General features: G+C 44.6%; 1 protein-coding gene and 1 pseudogene across 1 annotated transcript in view; both read left to right on the top strand.

Moving 5' to 3' along the window:
• GABRB3 (gamma-aminobutyric acid type A receptor subunit beta3) overlaps positions 1-26,555 on the top strand; it is a 1,175,948-nt gene that overhangs the window by 512,906 nt on the left and 636,487 nt on the right. The gene's annotated exons all lie outside the window — the stretch shown is intronic.
• On the top strand, positions 10,672-11,135 carry LOC147697110 (large ribosomal subunit protein mL43 pseudogene; annotated as a pseudogene).

Raw genomic sequence — 26,555 nt, 5'->3', positions numbered from 1 at the left:
TAGTGGTTAAAAACCTACCAATTGGTAAAGCTTGTGGCCCGGATGGTTTCCCGGCCGAATTTTTTAAGAGTTTATTTTCTCCGCTCTCTGATTTATTATTGCAATTACTCAACTATATGATAATGGGTGGTCAAGTTCCAGATTCTTTTGGGGAGGGGACCGTTGTTAGTTTTCCTAAAAAAGGTAAAGATCCAAAAGACCCTAACTCATACCGACCTATTACACTACTCAATACCGACTATAAGATCCTAACGAAATTATTAGCAATACGTTTTAATTCAATGGCAACAGATCTTATCCATCCAGATCAGAATGGTTTTGTTGCAGGCCGGCAATTAGCAACTAATACTCATTTTCTTACAGAAGCGTTAGATTATTTTCAAGTTAAAAAAGTCCCGGCTTTAATTTTATTATTAGATGCGGAGAAGGCTTTTGATTTAGTAGTTTGGTCAACTTTATTTGTTATTTTAAAATACTTTGGTATTCCTGCACAAATTATTAGTTTAATTAAAAATTTGTACACGGGTGCCAGAGCAAATATAATTATAAATTCTGTTATGGTGGGCGCAGTGTCGGTTGAAAGGGGCACCAGACAGGGTTGCCCTTTATCCCCTATCCTTTTTGCTTTTTTTATTGAACCACTAGCCATTGCTATCCGCGAATCTGTAAATATCCCTCCACCTATTACATCGATGGCAAAAATTAAACTCTATGCTGACGACATTATGTTGATAATTAAGACGGATATCCATTCTCAAACTGCTGTTTTGCAGCTCTTCGAAGAATTTGAGGCTCTAGGAGGATACCGAATTAATAAAAAAAAAACTGAAATTTTAGTATGTGGAGGAGGGGAGGTAGTTTTACACGCGGATTTAGCTGGCTGTATCAATCCAAGACCAAAACGATACTTAGGGGTTATGTTTTCTACCTTGGTTTCTGAGTTATATACGTTGAATTTTGACCCACTTGTACGAAAAGTCCAATCTTTATTTACTAGATGGGGCTCACTACCACTCTCTATTATGGGACGGGTGGCACTGATAAAGATGTCTGTTTTACCACTATTTAACTTTTTATTTTCAGCAGTCCCATGTTTTCTACCCGGTAGTCTTTTCTCCAAAGTAGAATCCCTATTTTCGAATTTCATATGGGCTAAAAAACGCCCTAGGATAGCAATTAAGATACTTTATGTAGATACTGAGCTAGGAGGTCTATCTCTTCCTAATCTTAGAGATTATTACAGTGCATAGTTTGCTCAGTATTTAGAACGATTTAAATCAGAAAAGCAGAATCCAAGTTTATTTATTTATTTTTTTTGGATAAAAAAAAAAAAAAAAAAAAAGATAATATCAAACGTTATTATCATTTCATTTTTTGTATTCAGGTTGCAGATAAAGCAGTGGGGTGATGCTCCTCCACCTTAGCGGAGGAGCCACCACCATTTCTAGGGCTTTTTACAAAGGGAAATGTATATGTGGCAATCGCCACAAGTATAGATTTTCACCTACGCCTAGGCAGAGATCTCTGCCTAGATGATATTCAGCATTCACCTATTAAAAGGGCTTAAAAGGGCTTATAATTATCCAGCCCTTATATGAGGGGGCACCTACGATTGAAAAAAACAGCCATGTAGTAAATTTAAGGTCATATTTATACCATGTGCCTGTTGGGGGAGTTCTCTGTCCTGGTGATGGAGATCGCTGCCTCCCAGGGTGGAAACCTCTGAATGGAAGGGAATAGGAAAAGTCCAAACACATTATCCAAATCACAAACACCGGACACACATTAATACTCCAAACACATCAATACAGCACAAACTTTAGACTCTAACCTCTTCATTTCATTTGCCTAACTAACATCACACAACATCTACACGTTCCAACATGCAGGCAGCCATATCCAAGAGGAACACAAACCTCAACTAGGAGCAGAATAGAAGTTATGGTCACTGTTGTAGTTGATCATTACAAGGAACTACATAGTCTGTCTCAATAAACCATCATTGGATCGGAGAAGGCAGATATACTGCAGATGCTGACAGATTAAGTCAATACATTGTGGTGAATCTGGGAGACCTCAAGAAAAAGTGTCAGGACAAGAGGAGCGAGAAAGTAGAACTTCTCCCGGGTGTAGATGACAAATGCACTTACTGGAGGCAGACTTGGATCCCCTCTACATCATCTCTTGGGGAACATGTCCTCACCAACATGCACCATAACCTGCTATGTGGCATGCCTCTCCTCGGGAGCCCACACATAAGGCTAAGTAAGAACTTTATCCCTTCTCTCACAACTTGTTCATATGTCACCACTCATGCCCTTCAATCATTATCCCTACCCTTCATAGACAGGCAAATATCTCACTCATGTCTGCCTACCTAACAACACATTACACCTAATAATACCATATTACACTTAAAATAACTTAAAGTAATCCTAACCAACTTATTAAGTGAAACACATGTTAACTTACTATCTCTCCTCCTCTTTTTAGTCTATGTCTTGGTTTCTTATTTGGGAAGACTGTGTGTGATTGGCTGTTGTATCCTGTGACTGGGGTGGGTAGAGTTCCAACTGTTCACTTTCTCCACCTTCACAAAAGCGATTGTGTTGCATGGGGTTGAAGCCTTTTTGCAAAAGGGTCCTTTGTGATAATTGCTGCTAACTAACACCAATGTGGTTTTTATTTTCCTTTTTTTGTGTATAGAAAATTATAATTTTAATTGAAAGATTTTTAAACATTAAAAATATGTTTCCATTCATTTTCCTATTTGTCCGTATGTGATGTCAGTGTTATTCCTTGCCTTAAATGATGTCTCTGAGAGTTTGTTGCAGTACAATTGAGTGGCCATGTTTGAAGCTTAGCTGGAGAAAATTTGAGGCAGTGTTTTCAATTGTACTGCTATAGAATATATAGGTGTTACTTTTGGTGATGGCTACTGGGACCTATTCACATAGACATTTGGGAGTATGGAAAATAATACTCTTGCAATACGCTTTTAAATACTCTTAAATGCCTTCGTAAATTGGTCCTGTTGGTGATTGATTTTATCTTTGTCTATCTTCCCCGATGCATTTATCGAAAAATGATGAGGTTTTATGAGACTCCTGGAGTGACCATTGTTGCTTGAACATGAAATACCCTAAAGAAAACAATAGACAAGAGGCGTCTGTCAAAACAGGAACCGTTTAAACAATGCAGCCGGGAGTACAGTTACAAGATATGGTCTGAAGGCTGTCTCAAATTACAACTGGTCCAACACAGACTGTTATACAGTTCATTGAAGGCAATAAAAGGTTTACAGCTATCTTTTTTTGGTAAGGAATGTATACCTCTGTCTTTGGAGCCATAAATTAGGGTATTGGATGAGGAATCTAGGTGGGCCTCGAACATGCGTGGTCACTAGGCAGCCAGTGGGTAACACGTCCATCATCTTTTTGTATGGCATTTTCACCCAACATGGGAAGGGTATGCCCAGACGTGGGTCCCGTGGTCACCACACCACTGGAGTCAAGCTAGTTTGGTCTGGACGTTCCCATGAGGCACAGGGTCAAGACTGATTTGCATATGGCTATGTCTGAACTGGGGTGGCATGGTGAGCAAAATAGTGATGAATTAAACCCAGATCTGTGACTGGGGGTGAATGTTTGCAATGTTCAACATTCCGTCCATCATCTTTTTGTGTTGCATTTTCACCCTAAGTGGGAAGGGTATGCCCAGACGTGGGTCCCGTGCTCACTATGCCACTGGAGTTAAGCTATCCTGGCTGATGAGGGCTGAAAGCCTGAAACCGGTCCTAGGATGCTTGATTCTGGTCCAGGGAAGACATGGCCTGGCAGTTCGGTCTGCACTGTTCCCATGAGGCACAGGGTCAAGACTGATTTGCATATGGCTATGTCTGGTGAGCAAAATAACGATGGATTAAACCTAGATCTGTGACTGGGGTGAATGTTTGACAATGTTCAACATTCCGTCCATCATCTAATTTTGTGATGCATTCCAGGCTTTTATTCCTAGTACTTCTATAGACTTCCCCCCTCTTGATTTCAGATTAAAGGTTGGAGTTGCTAAAAAGTTTCCAAATGATGACCACAAGAGGCGTTGAGTGGTATAGGGACTGATTCTGGACCTTAGATATATTGGTCTAGTTGTCCTGGTGGCCTTGTAAATGATAGTTAGGATTTTGAGCAGAATCCTTTTATGAGTTGAATTGAATTCATATTGACAGCGGCTTCCTCAATATTAACACCATCATCTTTTAAATATATTACCTGGGATCTGAAGCCAAACCCTGTTAGTCCTTCTATTAGTAAGTAGAGACCATTCAAGCCCATGGTCGTAGATTTAATTAGATTTAAGTAGGCTAATATTTTGCCAGATGTTTTTTTTTATTCTGAATTATTTAATGATTGTTCCTTTAATTATCGGTTTAGATGTGTATTCTCCTGATGAATCTAATGGCAATTAATTTAGAACTATTTATGATAAAGTTAAGCCATCGTTGACCTGTGCAAAGAAACCTACACAAGCCTTGTAATTCTGGTGGTTTGATCACAAGTTTCCCGGTCCCATCTGAATTTTATTGAGGCCCTTAAAGAGAAGCCAAAGGATTGCTCAAGAGTAGCCTCCTTCAGCATCAAATATAAAACAGCGGTTAAAGAGCGTAAAATATCCTTACCACAGGAGGCTTGATATCAACTCCTATTAGGGGTAGTTGCCTGTTTTCGGAGATAATTAATCACCAACTATTCATGACGATCCAAGGTCATCATTATCCTCATATATTCTCCCTGATATCTGGGTTAGGCACTTTGAAGATATTTATGATGATCCCGATTCGTTAACTGAGTCCTGTGATTAGCCTCTGGCCATAGGTCACACAAATATTTATTTCCAGTGGGAGGAGGTAATGGATGTCATTATTTTGTTGTCCAAGTATAAAGCTGCTGGTCCTGCTGGTATTCCCCTGATCTTAATTAAGAGTTTGATTATGATGGTGGATGGACTGGAGTTCGTCCGCCATCGTGGTGGTGACCATAGCCGTCCGCAATACATGCGGCGATTTCATACAACAAATTAGTATGTGACCGCCACCATGGAGGTCGCATCTTGCATTATAACATTGCGGCAGGTGATGCTGACAGCAGCACCCGCTGTGATGTTAAAAGAGCATGTTGTGCGTTTCAGGGCACTACGTGGCACGCACCACACAGTGCCTGCCACTCAGTGCACTGAAATGTAGGGGGTACCTTGTTTACCCCCAGTGCTCATACACCTCCCCACAACACATTGGGGGCCCGCAACAGGCCCCTGAAAAGAGCCTCTGCCAGCCATTTCATGATGGCATCACCATCATGGGAAGGCAGGATCACAGGTTGCATCATAATATGGTGGACGGTGCCTGCTAGGCACCGCCACCATTTTATGCTGGCAGACTGCTCCGCCATGCAATCGGTCTAATTGCCTGTAGCGGTTCCGTAGTAGATGGTCTTTGCGTCCACCATGGTCGCAATGTGGATCCGCCCACCATCCTAATCTGGCAGGCGGTCAATCCACGTTTGATGGCGGACAGATCGCCACCACACGGCTGGCAGTGGCGGTCCTTCCGCTATCATATTGACCCCTAAGTCCAATGTTCTGATTTGGGAACTTTTAAATACCATTTATATCAATGCAGCAGTTAGATATGGTTTTCCTTCATCCTGATCAAAAACAGTAATTGTACTGATATGAAAAACAGATCCCAGTTGTTACCAACCCATTTCCCTTATTTGTGCTGTAGTCAAGCCAATTGGGTAGATGGTTCCTAATAGATTCTGAGCTAAAGATCATCGCATTTCTGTTTAGGTTCAGTATGGATTTAGACCCAGTTTAGGGAATGTTAACGTAAACTTGCACCTCAGTGTCAACAAATACACAGTAGCTAAACAATGATCAATTAATTTGGGCTTCATCGATGTGAGTACAACACTTGATATGGTTAACAGGGATAAACTGTGGGTCATCATGATAAGCATGGGAGTTGAGGCAAATATTATTTATTGCGAGATTTGCACTTGAATTTATCAGCCGCAGTAAGGTACGGTGATAAAAGTGAATGCACAGAGCTCTTTAGTTTAAAACAGAGTGTGAACCACAGCTGCGTTCTGGTGCCTTTCCTGTTTACATTATATATTAATCAGCTGGAACAGCCATTGGTAGAAGGAGGGCATGATAAGCCCATGACAGGTAACATCCCATGCCAGCAATATTGTAAGCAGATGATGCGGTTCTTTTATCCAGAACCAAGTTAGGCGTACAGCACCTCCTTGATTTTGTTGTGAGTTTTATGGATAGCCTGGACTTGAGTACAAATTGAAATAAATTGCATGAAATAGTGATAGGTCGTAGATCGAATACAATTCTATAATGTTTCCCATTAGGGACAGTGCCATCAGCCATGTTGAGTCACTTCCTTATCTGGGGATAACATTTGACTCCTGTAATTCCTGGTCCTTATTGTTAACAGTTAGACGACATGTTTTATCTAGGAGTATAGCATCAATCTTCGATTTTGCCACTAGGCTGGGTCATAAGCCACTAGAGGCCATGTTGAGAATTTTCAAGGCCAAGTGTGTCTCCATTACTTCTTATGGCAATGACATTTGGAGGCATGTAAACTCTTTGATGCTCCAAACCATTGAGAATAAGTTTATGAGAATACTTTTATCACTTTCCCAAAGGGCTGACTTGTTTGTTATTCATGAGGAGTTTGGCCAAGGTTAGTGTCTGATGCTGTGAAGTTATGACCCTTACTTTTAAGATTATCAGTGTGGTGGAAACCCAAAACTAACTTTAATCGTTTGATTATAAAAGACTGGGCAAAACCCAAACATTAATTTTTAGTATATGAAAGTTGCCCCTAAGGCAAGCTTAGCAAGCCCTAGGACATGGTGCTGTATGTTGAATAGTGGAACAAGTGCTATTACATGTTCCAGTAGTAAAAAAACGTAAACTGTTGTTCTTACTGTGGAAAGGCTAGTAACCCCAATGGCAAGTACAAAGTAACAGGCTGGCACCCTAACCTTGCTCACTTCTGAAAGGGACTACTAAGGGAGGAACTGTTTAGTATCAAAAGAATCAGTGCATTAAATCCGATTTATTGGTTAAATCAAATTTAATGTCACTGATGAGTTGTACCCCTGCTACACCTGGAGGCTAGCGTAGAGAGGCACTGTGCCTGCCATGTCCTGATCAGTGAGAAACTGTCTAGAGAGCTCAGTCAAGACAAGAGAACTGCAAGGGTTAGCTGACTGGCTTCCAGTTCACAGCACGGGGATACAACAACTGAAGAATCCTGCTGGGGCAAGTTTGTAGACCAAAGTATTCAAGCCACTACTACCATCGCTGTGCAGCACCAGGGACGAAGTACAAAGTTGCACCCTAATTCGCTGAGCCAAGGAGTGCTGTTGGAAAGTTGCTGGGTCCCTCAAAAGGTGATCGTGACAAGGGGAAACTTCGGCCAGACCGCAGAAGACTTGTGGAACATCACTGGTGCAAACAGGACACCCCCACCATCTTCATCGAACGAGGAATCTCTGCAAGAAGAGTACATCAACCGCATTGCATCCACAGCATCTTTAGAGCATCCTCTGCATCCTTGAACCCTTGCATCAAGACCACTCCATAGAAATCCATTGCAATACGGATAAAGTACCTGGAACTGCTGAAGAACGGCTTCTTCAGTGAAAGTAACTGTTCTGGAGGACTTTGTTGGTCCCCTTGACTAGCTCCCTTCTGGAGTTGGTCTTCCAAAATACTTCTAACGGACCACATCAAGACTTACCTAAATTTTCTTTAAAAAGGTTTTTAATTGTCCAATTTGTGACTTTGAAAATGCTTCTTCGAGGTTGATTGAAATTGCTTTTAGTTAATATTGCTTGTAAAATCTACATCCCCAGAACCCTCTGGTGGATCGTTTTCATTATAGTGTCTAAATTGCTATAAAATTACAGTTTATTATTTTTAGTTGGGGCTAGATTTCTTGAGTGCCGTGTCAATTTCTTTTTCAATTGCTTTGATGCTGTTTAAGCCCTTAACACTTTTTACTCTGTGTAAGCCTTGCTGCTCAGTTCCATAGCAATTGAGGATTGAACTCAGAGTTTCACAGACTAAACCTGTTGGACCTAAAGGGATTGGTAAGTGTATTACATGGTGAGATCGCACAACCACACCATACAATACACCCCGTTTCCTCACATTGGTGGCAGTGGTGGGATCCAGAATTGTGTTTGGCAGTACCATACAGTTATTGAAGTTAAGACCTTCGAGAACACTCATAGGTAGACACCTAGAAAAGAAGTCCTTGTGTGTCCCCTGTAGTTGTCAAGTTCTACAATTTGCACAGACATCGTTTCCAAGGAGTTGCTTAACTTTTAAAGGAGTTTTAAATGTTGTGACAAAGTTTCCAAAAGTTTCAAAATGTTAAAAAAATATTCAAAACGTTTTTCAAAAGTTCCTGGAAGTCACTGTGAACAAGGGGAACATGGAGCTTGACACGATCAATCTGTCCACCCTCAAGGAAGGACCTGATGGAGTTGTGTAAGGACAGAAGGATAACTATGGGAAAACAGTCAAAGAGAGAGGATCTGGTGAAGGTCTTCAAGGCTTGGGAGGAAGCCCAAAGGCCCCGCAAGCACTAGAAAAGGAGATATTCCGAGGCAGTGGGGAGGAAGAAAGAGAGAAGGAAGAAGGTGTCTTCTACCCCAACACCAGGCCAAGAGCGCACTCTACACCCAGCAGTATAGGGATCTCACAGAACAGCAAGAAATCCCTTCAAGAAGAGGTAGCAGACCTGGAGCTGGAAGGGAGAGCCTTGGCCCTGGAAGAAAGGAAGCAGGCCCTTGAACAAAGAAGAGTCAAGCTGAGCATGAGTCCCACAGAGAATGGTGGCCGCAATAGAGAAACAAAAGTATCTGACGGAGTGCCCAATTCAGACTACCCAAAAAGATTGTCTATAGCTATGTACCAGGGTATGAAACACAGAGGTGGCTAGCCTTATATTGGAGCTCTCAAAATGAGGAAGAGGGGTATATAATACTGGGGGACACTACGATGGGAGTTAGTACCAGTAGTTGGTAGGGGTAGACTGCTTACTCTTGAGGATGAGTTGGTAGAATACTACTCACATATGAAGACAGCACTTGTCAAGTTGTTTGGTCTCACCCCTGAGGAGTACAGACACAAGCTAAGGACATACCAGAAGGGGGTAACACAAACCAAGGTTGACTTTTTAGATATATCAATAAAGGCACTGGATGGTTTGGTAAAAGGTAACAAGGGCTCTATAATGTGGTGGGCAAGCACCACATCCTTACAAACTGCCCTTTGAAAAAGTTACACCAACATCTAATAGACACCTAGCTAACTAGCTACAGAGAGCTGTACAAGATAGATGATGAGTGGGATAGGACAAGGGTCCCAAGAAGACCCAAGAAGGTTATCCTAAGAAAAGGGGGCTAGACCCACAGAAGGGAAAAGAGGGAGGTTGTCAATCTACCAAGAAGAGTCCTTACTGACTGCAGAACCTCGAGGTGACAGTTAAAACCCAGGCCACCTCTTGTAAGCAGAGTAGTAGTGACCGAGGGTTAAAAAAAATCTTGGCAAACAAGGTGTGCTTTGACTGCTAGCAGTCAAGGCCCACAGAGGGGATGCAGTGTGTCTCAAGAGAAAAGTTGTCACTGGGGAGGTTAGTGTTGCATCTGAGGAGGACACCGCAGATGAAGAGGTCCTAGTAGCTTTCAATTGCCAAAAGGGTCCAAATGGCAAACTGGTGATCCCTGAGGGTGGGAGTAGACATTTTGCAAACCTCAAGGTGAATGGGATCCCCACCACTTTCCTGAGAGAATGTGTCAGTCAAACCAAAAAGGTAGACAGGTTAGTGTCCCCAGACTAGAACTTTCCAGGAGAGGTAAGGAGAGCTAGGGCTACCCCAGGGGAGGTCACAGACCACCCTGTGGCCTTAGTACCCCTAGAGATAGGGGATACCCTTAGCTGGCATTGGGTGGTAGTTAGTCCTGATCTCTTCCTAGATTGTCTCCTAGACAATTACATCCTAGAGCAGGTGTCTCCAACCGGTCGATCGCGAGCTACCGGTGGCTCGCCGACCCTCTGGGAGTAGCTCCCGATGCTTCCTAATTACAGAGACGTCATTTAAGCATTTCATTTTGCATCACTTTGTTGTCTTTGCCTGCTATCAGCCCTTGCCCGCCCTCACAAAAACCAGCAGTTCTGATTTGCTGAAGCAAGCTTAGCTGGGGTGGGTCAGGCTAAAGAACGTGACGTTGTTCCTGAAGTCACGCTCCACCTGCCTTTCCAGGCGGGCACCGTGCTTCATAATTGCCGTCGGATCCTGGTGGGAAGCTGCGCAGGACTGGTAAGTGTGCCCCTGGATTAATAGCAGCATAGTTCTTTAAACCGGCTAAGTGTATTGTAACTAAGGCCTTTGATTTTAACATCAGCTGCCACCGCGCTTTACATCGGACTTCAGTAACTAAGCGCAGTGGCAGCCGATATTAAAATCCAAGGTCTTTGCGGGCCCTGAGCTGCTGCCACGGTACAGCCGATGTGAAAATTGAAAGTCCGGCCGTTTGTGTTTGCTCTTCCACTGACAGTGCTGTGCGGATCCCTGTCTGCAGCATGACCTCCCGTGGAACCCCAAGCAGGTTTCTGCAGAGCGTGCTGCAGAACGGAGTAGGACGGTACATATGCCAGCTCAAGAGGCTCACCCTGGTTTTCAGAAAGGACGCACAGAATTCAAGGGGTGCCAGAGAGTTTATAGAAGAAAATGTTGTAGATTTCGCCAAACGGAATCCCGACATTGTGATGTATTATACTCCCCAGAAATGCACCATCCTAAGCTCATAGCAGAATATTTGAACGGAGCAGTGAAGGAAGAGCTGGTAACTAGCAAATCTGCTGATGAAATTGTACAACTTGTTCAGAAAATGGCTAATTAGTCTGGACTGGACATTATCCGCATATGCAAAATATACCACATGGACAGCCCCAGCATCCAGGGGCAGTGGCACCCCTTCATCAACAAGCCAACCCCTTTTGACTCGGTGAACCAAACACAAAACGAACTGCCTAAATAAAGTTAAGGAAAAGGACTTGATAAAAAAGAAAAAAAGAAAATCGAAAGTCCTTGCCTGCACTAAACTGCTTTCACGGACTGCATGCTTTAAATTTGCCTTCGTGTTAAAGTCAGTGAAAGCAGCTTAGTGCATGCAAGGCCCTTTGATTTTAACATCGGCTGCCACTGTGCTGTAATATATTCTTTCAGTTTTAAAGCGCAGTGGCAGCAGATGTTGAAATCAAAGCGCTTTACATGTAGTGACCCGATCCTCCCAAAACAGGCCCATCACTTTGTGCCAAGGCAGCCCTGCTTGTGTGACATGGAGCTGTGTTTTGCTGCACCACAGCTACGACAAACAAATTGATTCGTTAAGTACTTTTACTACTATGCATTTAATAGAGGTAGTTTACACTTTTAGTGGCTGAGATGATGCAATTTCTTTTTGTGTGTGTGTTTTTTTTTAACAAGGCTCATTAGTCCTTTCCTGATTTTAGCCATGCACTTTGATCCCATTGATGTTCTGTCTATGTGGTTCTTGAGGTGCTACTTCGGAGAATGTTAAATGAAGGACTCTATTATTACACTGATTCAGATACTCATGACCTATGCAGGAAGGAAGAAAGCAGGCTGGTGAGTGCAGTAGTGATCTGGAGTGTGTGTGCATGCATGAGGTGTGATCGGATTTGTCATTTTGTTTTTAAGGAACAAATTCATGGTCACTTGTTTGCAGCGTTTTCAGTATTTGATGATGTGTAAGAGTTTGAATAAATTAGATCTGTATATTACATTTGTTAATGTATAAGTATCTTTATTTCTATTATTTCAATAATATGCAAGTTTAAACGAGGGGCCTTCTGCTTCAATAATGACATTTTCAATTAAAGCAAATAGGAGCTATAATGCAGCCCTCTTTATGCATAGTTACAGAAATGTCTGTGAAATATCAGTTTTGCCGCGGTCTGGCCTGGAGATGTGAGCCCATTTGAAATACCATGAGAATAAAGCGTTCTACCGGTGTGCTATTTCTTTTTCATAATTATTTTCAGGAAGTTATGTTTTATATAAAAAGAATCAAACTATCTGTTTTTGCATGTTTTCGTATTGTTTGTAGGTGAGTCCTACTCAACAGAAGTGTGATAAGGCTGGACTAGATGGATGTATTGTATTGCTTTTTTAATGGATTGCAAAGGGTCGTTCCTGGCTAGTACCCGTTATCGATCTGATTATGGAGCTTTCTCTTTATTGAGGTCTGCTCTGAGGGACATTGCCCTATTTTTCATGCTACTATATTATTACTGGAAGTAGAAGAGGACTGTACAGCGAGTGCAAGGCTTAGCAGACAGTCTGTTGCTGAACATTGCAGAACTATGCATTTTCTGAAAATGGACTTTGCAGAGTTAAAGCATGTGTTATAGAAGTGAGGGTAGTGCTTTATAATGAAATTAAGGTTGCCACCTTTCCAAATATCGGCCACTTGTTGTTCCAATAATCTGCAAAGGTTCGGACATGAAAGCAAATCATATGTATTAATTTGTACCATAACTTTTCTCCCTGTGTTTTACATTTTTTGATAATGAAGAAATGGGAAGACTTCTGTTGCAGCATTTTTATAGCGCTTACTAATGTGTGGCACTGAAGCACTTACCTACATGATTAGCAAGCTATGGCTTGTGTAGGGTGGGTAGTTCGAAGTGTTTGCTTTGGTTTTTGATTCTATGTGGGAAGTGTTTCCTTGTTTTGCCTGATGAACTCCAAGGTGCAGTTATCATGGTATGGGACGCAGCACGTAGCAGTGTGGTGAATGAGGTTTGAGGCAGACATACAGTTTATTATGTTATGATTTTCAGTCTGCAGACAGCTTTGAACAGCTCTATAGGTCTATCTATGTGTATTTTGTTCAAACCAGAGTATGGGTCACAAAGAAATTAGGCTTAGAGACAATGAAGCAGGGCGTGGGAGGTGTCTCCAAAAAATGCGCGAATTGCCTGGCCTTTAGTGGCTCACAACGATTTTCACTGATCAGAAGTAGCTCTCACTACAGAAAAGGTTGGAGACCCCTGTCCTAGAGGTTGCTCTGAGTCCAGCAGGGGCATCCGCCCAGTGTGCTGCCAGTCCCAAGGATCTGGAAGGGACAGTCCCTAATGTTAGGAGATTCATGCCCAAGAAAAGAGGTATGGATGGGAAAGAAGGGCCACTCCTAGTTAAAGACCTGGAGAGCCAGGGGTAACTTACCCAAGTAGGAGAGGGCCGCAAGACTGGCCCTGAAGAGGCCTCTCCTAAGCCTAAAGATGTCTTTTTTTCTAAAGTTGTTTTTATTGGCACTTAAACTGCATAGAAATAGTGTTACAATCATATATAGCAACATCAGCGCCATACTTTGTTCCCCAACATATCTCATGATGTCACAACATTCCAATCAAATGCACATTTCACTACTTCCTCTATACAAAATAAAAACATATCAAGCCACGCTTATGTTGTCTATTCCCAGCTCCCCCACACCCTACCCCTTCCCAACTGTAGTCTCGGTTATACTGATTTTTGGTATGGAGACACCCACTAATCCTGTATTTCAAGCGTATCTCGAACTTTAACCTCCTCCTGATGTCCCCGGTGTGGTGTGGCTTCTGTTCCATTTGTGGGTTCCTGCGTCCCTGTGTCCTGTTTCCCTTTAAGGTCCTGTATCATCTAGTACCATGCCTGGAGGTCATCTTCAAGTTTATCATCCGTCCGAACCATCAGCATTCATACTCATTACGCAGTTGCCCATTCACACATATCCCTCATCCATTCCTCCACCCTTGGGGGCCTCAGACATAGCTATACTATTACAATTCACCTCCTGGCTAACATCAATTCCAGGGAAACTAAACGCCTTCTCAATGTTTTGTTTTAGGGGTAGATATCTAGCCAAGGAGACACCACCAGATCTCTTTAGGGATTACCCATCCCGTAGCTCTCTGGAGGTGTGTCTCAGTAGGGATCCAGTGTGGGGCATGCCCAACTCATATGGAGGAAACCCGCCGCTTGTGACCTACATCTGGGGCACTCCTAACCCCGTGTCGGGTACATCCTGTGTAGCCTGCTCGGGGTAAGGTACACTTGGTGATTTATAATATATTGTACGAGTTTGAATCTTGCATTGGAGCTGACCATTCTCACTCCCTCTCACACCCTCTCCCAGTCTCTATCTGAGAGCGGCTCCCCTAACACTTCATCCCATTTCTGTGTTACTGGTAAGGTTTCACGTGGTAGGTCCTCCCTCAGGGCTCGGTACAAGTGAGAGATTCATCGACTCCCCATGCCATATACAGCATTACCTTTAGTATGTTAGTGCTGGGGGGGTTCTTTCAGAAACGCTGGCCACATTTTTTGGGTCACTTGGGAGATTTTCCCACATTGTAAAAATTGACCCCCCCAGGGCGAAGAGCTCTGTAGCTTTGTCTCATGTTATAAATCTTCCTTCAGTGTATAGGTCTCCTATCGTTTGACACCCTCCTTCCTTCTACTTGTGTATAGACATCAATTCCACTATGTGGGCAAATGGGTGCATCAACCAGAGGGGTAAATCCGGGGCATGGGGGCATGTTGATCCACTCTACAGACCGCCCGTTCCCATGTCTCTGCCAAGTGTCGTAATATTTATGGAACCTGGACAGGAGTCCCCCTCTGAGCATTAACAATTCCGGCAGCGTATGTCCACTATGTGTGCCCACTAAAAGTTCACCCTCCCACGTATTGTCAGGGTCTGATTAGTGAACTGCGGGCTGAAGTTGAGATGTCATATAGTACATCTCCAGACATGGAACCTCTAGAGCCCCCTGTCCCTACAGTCTCTGGAGTGTTCATAGACTTACCCGTCTTCGCCAGTTACCCCCACAAAAGGTCAACAAGAAGTTGATGCAATATTTGGAAGTAACTCAAGGGTATAATAAAGAACAAGTGCTACATTGCGTACAAGCATCTGGGTAATCTAATAATTTTTATAATTGCGATTCAGCCCATGAGGGACATCGGTAACTCTCGCCAAAACCTTAATTCCTTTAGCCCCTCTATTACCCTGCTGATATTAAGATCCAGGAATCTGGTGGGGGTCTGTGCCAACCACACTCTCAGATATCTGTACCCTCCTTACCCCAGGGCATCATTTATCCAATGCGATCGGCCCTTGGTCCCTCCGCTAATCTCCTAAGGAGGATTAGTTTGCACTTTCCTGTATTAATGCAGAGTACTGATGCCTCCACAAATCATCGTAGCTCTGCCACCAGCAGTGGCAGCGACTCCGACAGCTGATGCAAATAGATCAATGTACCGTCAGCATACAGGGACACTATATGGGTGGTGTCACCCACCTTGATCGTCCTTTTTTTCAGCCCACTTCGTAGTGCCGATGCCAGTGGTTCGATCCCAAGTGCAAACAGCAGTGGGGAGAGTAGACATCCCTGTCACATGCCCTGCTGCAGTTGAAATTGTTTGGATACTTGGTTTCCCAATCTGATACGTGCCACAGGGGAAGTATACAGCAGTTTAACCCATTTAAGAAAATCCTCACCAGCCCCCACCTTCAGCAAGACTTCCCATAAATATCTCCATTCCATCCATTCAAATGCCTGTTCTATGTCCAAGAGTACCATGGCGTAGTCGTAACACAGCAGACATGGAGCATGCCAGATATGTGCTGCTCTACTAAGGTCGTAAACGATACTGCATTTAGGTAGAAACATCGCCTGATCTGTGTAGATGACATGTGAGATCCCAGGGAGAAGCCGTGCCTCCATGATGCCACTGAGGATTTTTAAGTCTATATTTATTAAGGAGATCCGTCTATAGGAATTGGCTAGCAAAGGGTCCCTGACTTGCTTGGGGATCATTGCGATTAAAGCTTCTCTCATGGTGGGTGGAAGTTCCCTCTGCTCCATTACCTCATTATACACCTCCACTAGGTGTTCCACCGACTGAGGGGCATATTTTTGGAAAAATTCGGCCAGAAGGCCATCAGCCCCCGGGCTTTTGGAGGTAGTCAGATGCTGGAAGGCCGCCAAAACTTCCTCACGTCTCACGGGGGCGTTCAGTTCTTCTGTGATCTCTTCCTCAAGTCGATGGATTCCAACCGAGTCCAGGAATGCTCGAATTGACCCCATCGACGTGGAAGGTGGCTGTTCATAAATTTGTGCAAGGTGCTCGGCTAATGCATCTACAATCACTGTTTGGGAATAAACCACAGTACCGTCATGTTGACGAAGTTGCACTATAGGTCCCGTTTAGGTCTCTTGTTGGATCAGTTGACACAATAGGGCACCTGTTCTGTCTCCTTCTCTGTGTAGTCTTTGTCTGAATGTGGTGTGAACATGTTTTTCTAATCTCTGCACTGGTGCAAAAAACTCCTCACGGGCCGATCGCCATTCCTCCAACCTGTGGGGGGCTTCTGGGAGGGCCCCTTCTATTTCCACTAGTGCAGTTTCCTGTTTGGCTGAGTCCGATTCTAGCTGATGATGCACCACATACAATGTTTTAATACACTTCCCTCTTATAAACACTTTCATGGCCTCCCACTCCAGAGCACATGTTGAGGCCATCGCCCAGTTTGTCTCAAAGTACTGTTTTAAGGCTGTAAGCACAGCTGACACAAATCGGGGGTAGGTCGATGCCTCTGTCCTAAAGCCTCCACAGTGGTACCGCGGGGTGAGTCCTTGTTCAGGTCAGGGTCAAAAACACAGGTGAATAATCAGATATGTATCTCGATAGGTATGTCACATCCTACACCCTGGTTTCTAGATCTACAAAGGGAAACCAGTAGTCCAACTGGCTAAATGTCCCAGTCATTAGAGAAGACAGGAAAATGGTTGTGTTGTTTGGTTTCTTCTATCCCATATGTCAGCTAACTGCAGACCCCCCATAATGTCCCACAATGTCTCTGTCACCCTACGCTTAGTTCAAAATTTTGGGGGCTCACAGTCCAGCTCAACACCAAGAAGAGGGACACTAGGGTCTAGTAAATGGTGTCGTAGAGTGGGAGCTAGAAACAAACAGGTCATACAGTGCCACCTTTTGTAGTTATAACCCAAGCTTGAAAAATTCTCGTCAGGCCACCCTTAGTGGTGGAGTGTCGTCACATGAGATTAGTAAGAGGATCCAACCATCGCACTGACCATCTGTTGATGGTATGGAGGTGGATACCAATGGTGTACTCAAGCCAAAGGTTATTCAAAGGTGGTTCTGATGAGGTGCAGTGCAATAAAGAAGTGATTAATAAAAATTGAGCAATGGAACAAAAATATGTTCAATAGGGATGTTCCAGTGTCAATAGTTAAAACGAGCACGCGGGGTAGTTGTGAATTTATAGCTACCCCGTTGCGTGGTGCAGGAAGGTCAACATGTTTCTGCCATGAGGATTTACTATCCGGCATTCGTCAGGACCTAGTAGGATTGAATGCTACTGCATGGAACCAAATGATGGTGCGTGAAAAATAATAAATATGTGATAGTGTAACCAAAGATTCATAAAGTCTTACTACCAGGACCTTGGAGCCCCAATGTATCCAAGTGGAGTAGACCACGAATTCACAGCTAGAAAAAAGGGGGGAGAAAATTACCAAACTACTCGTTATCAAACTATAAACCTGTCCCATAACCCAACACACACTCTCCAAACACAACAAGAGTCCAATGATCCAACTCCTGTCTAAGGCACAAGCCTAATGTATTCTAAATGATATTGCTCTCTTAGCACTCCTACATTAACGCAGGGGCGTGAGAACCAAAAAGGGTATATTATATCATATCATATACTCACCCAGCTTTCTGTGGGCGAAGACCTCACCTCTACCGGCGACCGCTCGGGTATGTGAGGCCCCACTCTAAAAACAGAAAGGGGACATTTGTAGCTATCCTACATAATAATTACATAGTGCTACTTCCACATCTGTTAAAACATGTGCACAAATATAAAACCTGGTTTCCTCTTAGTTAGTGACCCCTCAATTCGACTCAAACCATTAATGGCAACTCTTGCTGGCTAAGGAGAACATGTCTCTCCTAGATTAAAGGCTCTCTTGTAATGTTAAATGCAGAATGTAATCTATATATCTATTTCCTTGAAAATTGACTATCAGAAATAGGTTAGAAGAAAAGAGAGTCTAAACAAAGTAGCGTATGCGCAGACATAGGGACTCACCTATCCGTCGGTACCTCTCTCCGGCATCTGAAAGGAAGTGGAGGTGACGGTAGGTGGGCCCCGTGTCAGTTTTATACATGCCCCGATTGGTTAATTGTTGTTGATTAGCAAGTAAAGTGGGACGTTAATACGCCACATCTGCGTAAGCGGAAGCAGCTTGCCGTTAAGAAACCTCCCTCGTTAGCGAGGCATCACCCTGTTGATCGAGCATGCTCCGGACTCAGCCAGTATAGAGCGCGAAACGCGCATGCGCTGGCCCGGTAACACTGTGACGGGACAGTGTCTCAGACGGCGAGCATGCGTGCTTGTTAGACTCTTGCGTACGTTACAACAAGCTAATCAAGGATATCGCCGATATGAATGCAAAAACGTTAAGGCGAAAAAGATGGTATAAAATGAACACCGAGGGTTAATAGTTATTAACCCTGTGTAAATAATGGTCAAGTAACCGCTAAATTATATTGTTACATTTGCTTAAGTGGATTATATGAAAAAGCATAAAGCTGGAGAACTCAGCTATAAGCGCTAAACATAATCACAGCTATACCTATTATGGGTGTTTTTAATAAAGGCATACAAGTGACAAGAGGGTACAGCGGTGGTAAAAAACCCTAAGCATATAAAAGCATGTAAAAGCATAAGGGACCAGAAATACTGGATCCCAATAGCTATCATAGTTGTCAAAGCAAACAGGAGCATTAAATGTTAGATCCTTTATTACTCATATGCACCCTCTGCGCTATCTAAAAACATAAAGAGTAGTCACACGTGGTAGTAATCAAGACTCCCTGGGAGACTCTGAAACAGTGTATTTATTGTGTCTCAATAGCAATGCCAACAGTGATGACAGACCACTTAATATACACTGAGATGTACAGCATGGCTAAAACCTGTCATGCATTCATGTACAGCCCAAAGGTAGAGATTAGTAAACCAAACAGATTGTATGGTATGGTGTGTAATTTCCCCCATTCAAATCATGGTCCAGGGAATGTCATCATTCAACCCACAACTGTCACTCCTCAATCTGTAAATCCATTTTTGTTCTTTAACAAAAAGGAATCTTGATATATCGCTGATATGGGGTGGGATAAAGGGCTGTTCAATTACCACCCATCTCAAATCATCTGCCTTGTGAATTTTCGTGATGAAGTGAGTGGTCCTTTTCGTCGATTGTTTACGGCACCAAATGGTGCTCTTATGTTCACTAATCCTTAGTTTTATTTTTCTGGTGGTATGGCCTACATACTGTAGTGCACAAGGACATGTGATCAAGTAGATCAATCGTTCAGAATTACAATTCGTATGTGTTTTGAGCAACCACGGTTTTCCAGTGCCTATGTCAATCCTATCCGTTTTGCATGTCTGAGGGCAGATACTGCAGGACAGTTCACAGCTCACAGCTCACAGTCCAGGCCTCTGTCCAAGACAGAGTTTATATCTCCTGTAAACAGCAAAGACGCCCCAAGATAGGGGGCGGCTGCCCTCATCAAGTCGGGGAAGAACGTTGGATCATCCTCATTAGGGACATGGAGGTTAATAATGGATATCGCCCTCCCCTCTAATTTACCACACAGAATAACATATCTCCCCTCCAGGTCCACTGAGTGGTGATGGTATTGAAACGCTACCCCGATGACCCCCATATACAGACCCCCACTGGCAAACCCAGAATATGAGGTAGCATAGACCTGTCCCCGTCAACGTTTTATCAACCAGGGTAGTGAGTCCCCCCAAATGTGTGTTTCCTGTAAGATATGCTATCAACACCTTGTAAATCTTTAAATATTCAAAGACCCGTCAACGTTTAACCATACTAGCCAGGTCAAGGACACTCCATGTGATTATCTTTTTTATGGGTACGCCATGTGTGGTGCCTTCTCAATCTGTGTCTGTGTTCCCACTGCGCAGTGTTGTGTTGTGTATGCCACACCAAGTATATATATATATATGCCTATTATAATCAGGGGCACCTTGTTCAACCAGGACCCTAAATCCCAATCATATGCCAACAATAAGAAACTCCTCCACCCCCTGGGCAGTAAGTCACCCCCGTCCAGTCGCGAAAGAGACATGGTGAAGTCATGCGTTGGCCGCTACATTTCCCCCCTCCCAAAAGCATATCAAACAAATACTGTAACAGTATGCCATTCTTAGCATAAATTTCAAAACGTATGCTTGAAGTATTATGCTTATACAACATTTCAACTGTTTCTGCAGTGCTAGTGATAGACTCCCCAATGGGTTGCGAGGACATGCCTCCAGCCCCCCACCGAGCCGCCCACCACTGAGGGGATTAGGCTTCCCGCCAGCATAAAGTTTACGATATCCAAAGTATGTTAACCTCGTACCTGTGATCTTTTATGCATACCGATCCCCCCTTTTTACATTATCCAGTACAAAGGTTCAATAAGTCCCTTCATTACGCAATCATACACTTATCACTCTCAGTTTGTCCTTTAGTGCTCGGGCTAGGTAGACGTTGTCGTTCCAGCTATTTCTCCTTGTCTGCCGCAGGGCTTGGTCCCAGCTATGTGGTCAAGGAAAGGCCCTACCGAGTCCGGCACCGTGTCCGAAACTGCAGTTTTCTATCCTTGCAGACTCTAACCCTTCCTGGACTTTGAGATCGGCTGTCGGATATTGTTGTGTTCTTGGTCCCTGTATCCTTTTAAGTTCGTCAGACCTTGCCCCCCAGAAGAGCTCGCAGAGAGGGTCATCCCCTCCCAATAGTCCCCGGGAGTCCAACCAATCCGTCAACTCTGCCACTGAAAAGAAGAACAGTGCTTGTCCATTACTGATGCTTTTTGACTACCAGAAACGATTTCCTTTGTTCCTGCACTATTTGCTTGTTGTCCGGGTATACAGAAATTAGGAGTCTTTCATACATCAATGGGCCTCGTGTGCGAGCCATATGAAGTATAACATCTCGATCCCTGAAATTAAAAAGTCTCACAATGATGGCCCAGGGTGGTGCACCTTGCCTAGGTGGGGGCACAAGTGCTCTGTGCGCCCTTTCCAAAGTGAAAAACTTGGATGGTTTTTGGGAGCCATTGCAGCCACAATCCACTCCTCCAGGAAGAGTTCTGCAGATGGGCCTTCGGCCCTTTCGGGAAATCCCAGGAATCGTAAATGGTTTCTTCAGGACCTCCCTTCGGAATCTTCTGCACGATCGTCAAGCGGACCACTTTCTGTTGAAGTTCCACCACTGTGGTCCGTAGGTAGTCTACAGGATTTGTACTTCATGTTCATTAGTATTGACTCTGTCAGTGACTTTCCGAAGATTGCAACAAAGCATGTTGGCCTCTATGGCCACTGTGTCAACCTTATGGGCCATTTTGTCAAGTGTTGAGTGGATGGCTTCCAACACATTAGTTATGAAGGGGGTTTTGTCTTTCCGATCTCGCCAAGTGCCTTGCATGCTTGGGAGGTCTTCCTTCTGGTTTCCCTGAGGTCTCGTTAATGGTTGCGCCTATTTTGAGATTTTGTTAACTTGCGCTACTTGGACTCCTTTGTCCTTGACCATAGCGGCATCTCTCTACTTCTAGTGTGCTATATGTTCCTCATTCTATCTAGCGTGAGCTTCCTTTCCCATGCCTCCCGGGGTCTCCAGGCTCCCCCTGTCTTTTTTGGACTTTCAGTTCGGGGGTCCGTCTAATGAGAACTGCACCCCCTGGCGCAGTCTTTTTCCACTTCTGCGGGGCCTATCCAAGTGAACTCTGGCTACTGTCTTTTGGCCTGGTCCCCTGTGTTCAGCCTAGCTTAACGTATCCCAAGTCGGCCCAGGAGTTACATTCCTCATTCAGGGTATTAAGCTTCACTGTCTCCTCTTTCCTCTGGGTCGTCACTCTTCATGGTGGCATTGGCTGGGAGCTACGCCACTATGTCCAGCACCTCAATATGCCTCACCAAACTTCCCAGGGTGCATGGGGCTCACCTCAGGTCTTCCATTCAGGAGGGAGCGGTTGAGCCACTACTCGCTCTCCCCCAAGGGTCGCCACCGCTGCGGCTCTCCACTCAGTGTCCTAGGGTTCCCGGAAGCTCCTCAAACCGTGTGCCGATCTCCACTGCTATCCAGGTCGATTTCAAGGCCCATAAAGGAGCCTCTCTAGCACCCTCCTACACAGCACAGGATCGTTCGCCCCCCCGTAGCCTCTCCAGTACGGGTCCTCCTCCTGACTCCCCACTGCACTCCACTTACTTGTGTGGGGGTCAGCTTCCCAGTTCCAATCGTCTCGCATGGGTCCCCAGGGTATTTCGCTTCCAAATCCTCTGTACAGGATGGCAGCCCGCAGCAGCTTCTCCTCGGTTTGAAGTCTTGTTGCTTCCTCCAAACAGTACGACATCCAACGGGCCCTCTCTGACACACTTCTACCAAGCCCAGGATTGGCCGATCTCCTGCAATGTCACCATGACGGACATTCCTCCTGGCTCCCCACTGCGTTCTGCTTACCTATGTAGGGGCTTTTTTGGGATCTGCTCCTGCGTGCCACCAGGCCGCATATACCTGGAGCACTCCGCTCTCAGGCCCTAAGATGGCTGCCCGATCCAGGTTCTCCCCACTTCCACTCCTCAGCACCTCCTCCGAGCCAGACAGAGGCATACATTCACCTGCAGAGGTACTTTGAACTTTTATCAGCAACTTGGCAGGTGAGTTCGTTATTATTATCTACAGGATTGTGATGGATTCAGAGCTGGCTTGCGGGAGCGCTGAGACACACATCTAAAGGGCCATATTGCCAAGCCACGCCCCCAGCCCAAAGAAGTAATAGGGTATCAGGCAACTTCTCAGAGTCAGGGTGCCCTCCCGACCTGATAAAGAAAGAGTGGAAAGAGGATGTCTGTCACCTGAGTTGGTAGGCCCCCAACTCTGAAAAGTTAGAGAGGCTCCAGAAATTCACAGTAGCCCCCCAAGTAGCACATTCACCTGTCAGTGGAGAGCTGAGGGTGTGGTTCTGGGCACTGACAGCTGTCAGTTTCCTCTGTTGCATGCTTGCCTTTGTGGCAGTACTAATCAGACCCTATGATAGTAGGTTGGTCATGGTGGAGTTACTCAAGGGTTGGGTGACCGTTCTTGGTCACACAGGCATTGCCCTATCTAAGGTAGGGCGAGATGAGGTAAGTGCCTCACAGTCCCAAGTAGATGGTTAGAGAGAAGGTAGGCAGAGACACCATGCAAGCCAAGGCCCAATTTAGGTTGGAGCCGGTCATAGTTGAGGTAGGTCACCTTCCCAGTGGGAATGACCCCAGCAGAACAATGTAAGGTAGAGTAGGTCATGCATTTGTCAGCCAGTTTCCCTGTATACATCCTCGCTGAGTAGTTAGGGAGACTTACCAAAAGTCTGTTTGAGTTCTCCTGGACGTATTAGCAGGGGGTGGGGTGGGTTGTGCAAGGAAATAGGCTTTTTTCAGGTTTGTGCCGACTTATTGCCAATGCCCCCATTTTGACTACTAGGTACTGGTGCAATCACTCTGAAATGCCCCAAGGCCTGCTACCTAGGACTCAGTGCATGTACTTTGCCCCTTAAAATGATGCATGTTTAATTGGCTTGTCCCCAATTGGCATAGCCTAATTTACTTGTAAGTCCCCACTATATCCTACCAGGGGTACCCTGAGCCTGTTAGTTAGCTTGTCCCCCACGGACTGCAGCACTTGTAGTGCCACCCTGAGTGTAACAAGGTAAAACATTGCTCTTAGTCTTCCACATCAGATTGGAAGAGCAGTTTCAAACTGCTAATTAGACTTTGCAATTTAACCCCTTCCCTGCTCATGACGAGCTCAGCTCGTCATGAGGCACAGTTGAGCTGTGCTGATGACGAGCTGAGCTCGTCATGAATAGAGAATAAGAGTAATTTCCAGCACAGGAGGGGAATTGCCTTAGCAGCCAAGGTGTTAAAGAAATGCAGAGCCTAAACGTCCCTTTTGATGTCGAGCTCAACACCGCATGCACTGTCTCTTCAAGACCTGCTGTAATCAGTCTATGGACTTCAAGTACATCACCTTTCTTGCAACTGCTTTTCAATTGTCTATGTCAGTATCTTCTTAAAACCATTGCCTGCTAGTGGTCAGTCTTATCTCGTTGTCCTTCCTTTGTCTCTTCTGTTCCTTCCACAGAGCAGGGACTTAGTACTGTCTCATTCCGCTATTGTTATTTATCTGTTCTTTGGGGGACTATTTTTATCTTGGTTTCCTACTCTGTTACTGTTTGTCTGTATTTAACTTCAGCGCCCTAGCTACTTACATTCAAATATAGCATTATTTCTCCCACCTCCTCTTAATGCCACTGTTGTGATACTGCTGCCTTTTCCAAGGTTGCCGCCCCCACCGTGGCCCCCGCTCCCTTGCTTGTATATTTTCTATTAGGCTCTTTGCACTTTTCGATCTGATCTGTCGGTTGGGCTTTTTCTAGTAGGGTATTTGATTAGTTTGGGCCTCCTTTTAAGGGGTATTGGGCTTGTTCTTTAGGTATGGCCTGCAATGGCTTTAAATCCGGCTCCCTATCTTTCCTGGCTTTTCATTGGTTCCTGTGTGGGCCACTTACTTTTTCTCCAGTTCTATAGGCCGTTGCATATTTTCCTGCATTGACTAATGTGTGTTTTTTATGAGATGTTGTACTTCCAACTAGCTGACCGGCAGCACTTTGCCGCATGCTTACTCTAAAATAATTATCTAACCAGGAGGGAATGAAAATAACCACATGCGTTCTCGATTTATTATGCAATTTTAGTGTTACTCCAATTCAAACTTTTAATCGCATCCACTCATCGGCTGCTTTTCTTCAGCTCGTCTTCCCTCTCCAAATCTCATACTAAACGCTTTTTCACCGCCTGCACTGTACCAACCTTAGTATTCATTTTGTCTACCTGGCACTCCACCTTTCTAACACATTTATGTTCTTTGATCAGTCTTTGGTGTAGGGTGAAGCAGCACGATGTTGAACGCAACTGTGAAAAATGCAGAGGCATCAAATGAATTGTTTGGTCAGTGATGCATGATTCACAGCAGTAATTGATTCCTGACTTGCGGAGAGAAAATAAACCATCGCGGATTCCTACGTGAATGAATATGAGGCTGTAAGCAGGGTCATTCTGGGTCAGAGTGTAGGCCCAGGTCTCAAGTGTCCCTCTTTAGCTTCAAAAAAAGAACACACATTTGTAAATCAGGACAAATATAAAATTCTAAAGACCCACTATATTTTGTAAAGGATGAGAGACTACATGCATTTATGCTTGCTGTATGCTATGTTTGCTTCTATGCCAGGAAGGTTGACTGGAAAACCAACCCCCAATCATAAAACAGGCACACAAATAGCCAAAAAACTAAACTTAGAAGCATTTGCAATGCAATCTGTATCGTATTTACGCAAGTTTGAGCTAGTGGCATTGTAAGTGACAATGCCTTTTATTTATGTTTTGCTTTTTAAAACATAAATTAGGCATTATCATTTACAATGTTAATAGTTTAAACTCTCGCAAATGCGAGACCTACTGCATTCCAAATGTTTGTTAATATAGGTAAGTCACCCCTAAGGCAGGTCTAACAAACCGTAAGGCAGGGTGCTGTGTGTTAAAAAGTGGAACATGTACTTTTACATGTTCTAGCATTAAAAACCCTAAACTGGAGGGGGGAGGAGCTTCGCGCGCATCCAAGATGGACGCGTGAGCACAGGGCTCCCGAGACCCTCTCCGCCTCCCGCATCTATCCTGTCACGAATCCTGATATAGACGACGGGTTCTTCTAGCTGACACCCTGCTGACACTGGATCTCTTTCCAAAAATTGATTTGGCTGCCGGGAACCGGACTTACTACCCTTGAAACTTTGCGGCCTACATCGATGACCATCCAAGGACTTGAATCCCTGAGGTGCCCAGGTGGCAATTGAACAACAACGGCCAGTGGGAGTCGGCCGCTGCCCCTGTGGTACTTTCGGTTTCGTTTTTGGCCTTTCTCTACCGAGACTTACTGCCTGTTGACACTGCTGGCCTGTGCCTTGCTATCGGCTATAAGCTTGTCTTTCACCCTCGTCCCCGGACTCTACAAGTCAGCTTTGCTGAGAGCCATTCTAACCAGGTCCCAAAAGGCCCGTCAGGGCTCGCTGTTCAATATGGCGGGCAAGTCGGAGAGCGAGAAGCGAGTCACCAAAGGCACGTACCGAGGGGGTACCACCCAATTTAATACTATGGATCGCTTCACTCGCCCGAAAGGATCCCCTAGTGGTGTGGGTAAGGTTCTGGACGAGACTGGAGATGGCTCTCCCGCGACTGAAG

Source organism: Lissotriton vulgaris, chromosome 8, assembly GCF_964263255.1.
Source record: "Lissotriton vulgaris chromosome 8, aLisVul1.2, whole genome shotgun sequence".
Taxonomy (NCBI): domain Eukaryota; kingdom Metazoa; phylum Chordata; class Amphibia; order Caudata; family Salamandridae; genus Lissotriton; species Lissotriton vulgaris.
Note: the sequence above shows the minus strand (reverse complement) of the source record. Positions and strands in the feature narration are given on the sequence as shown.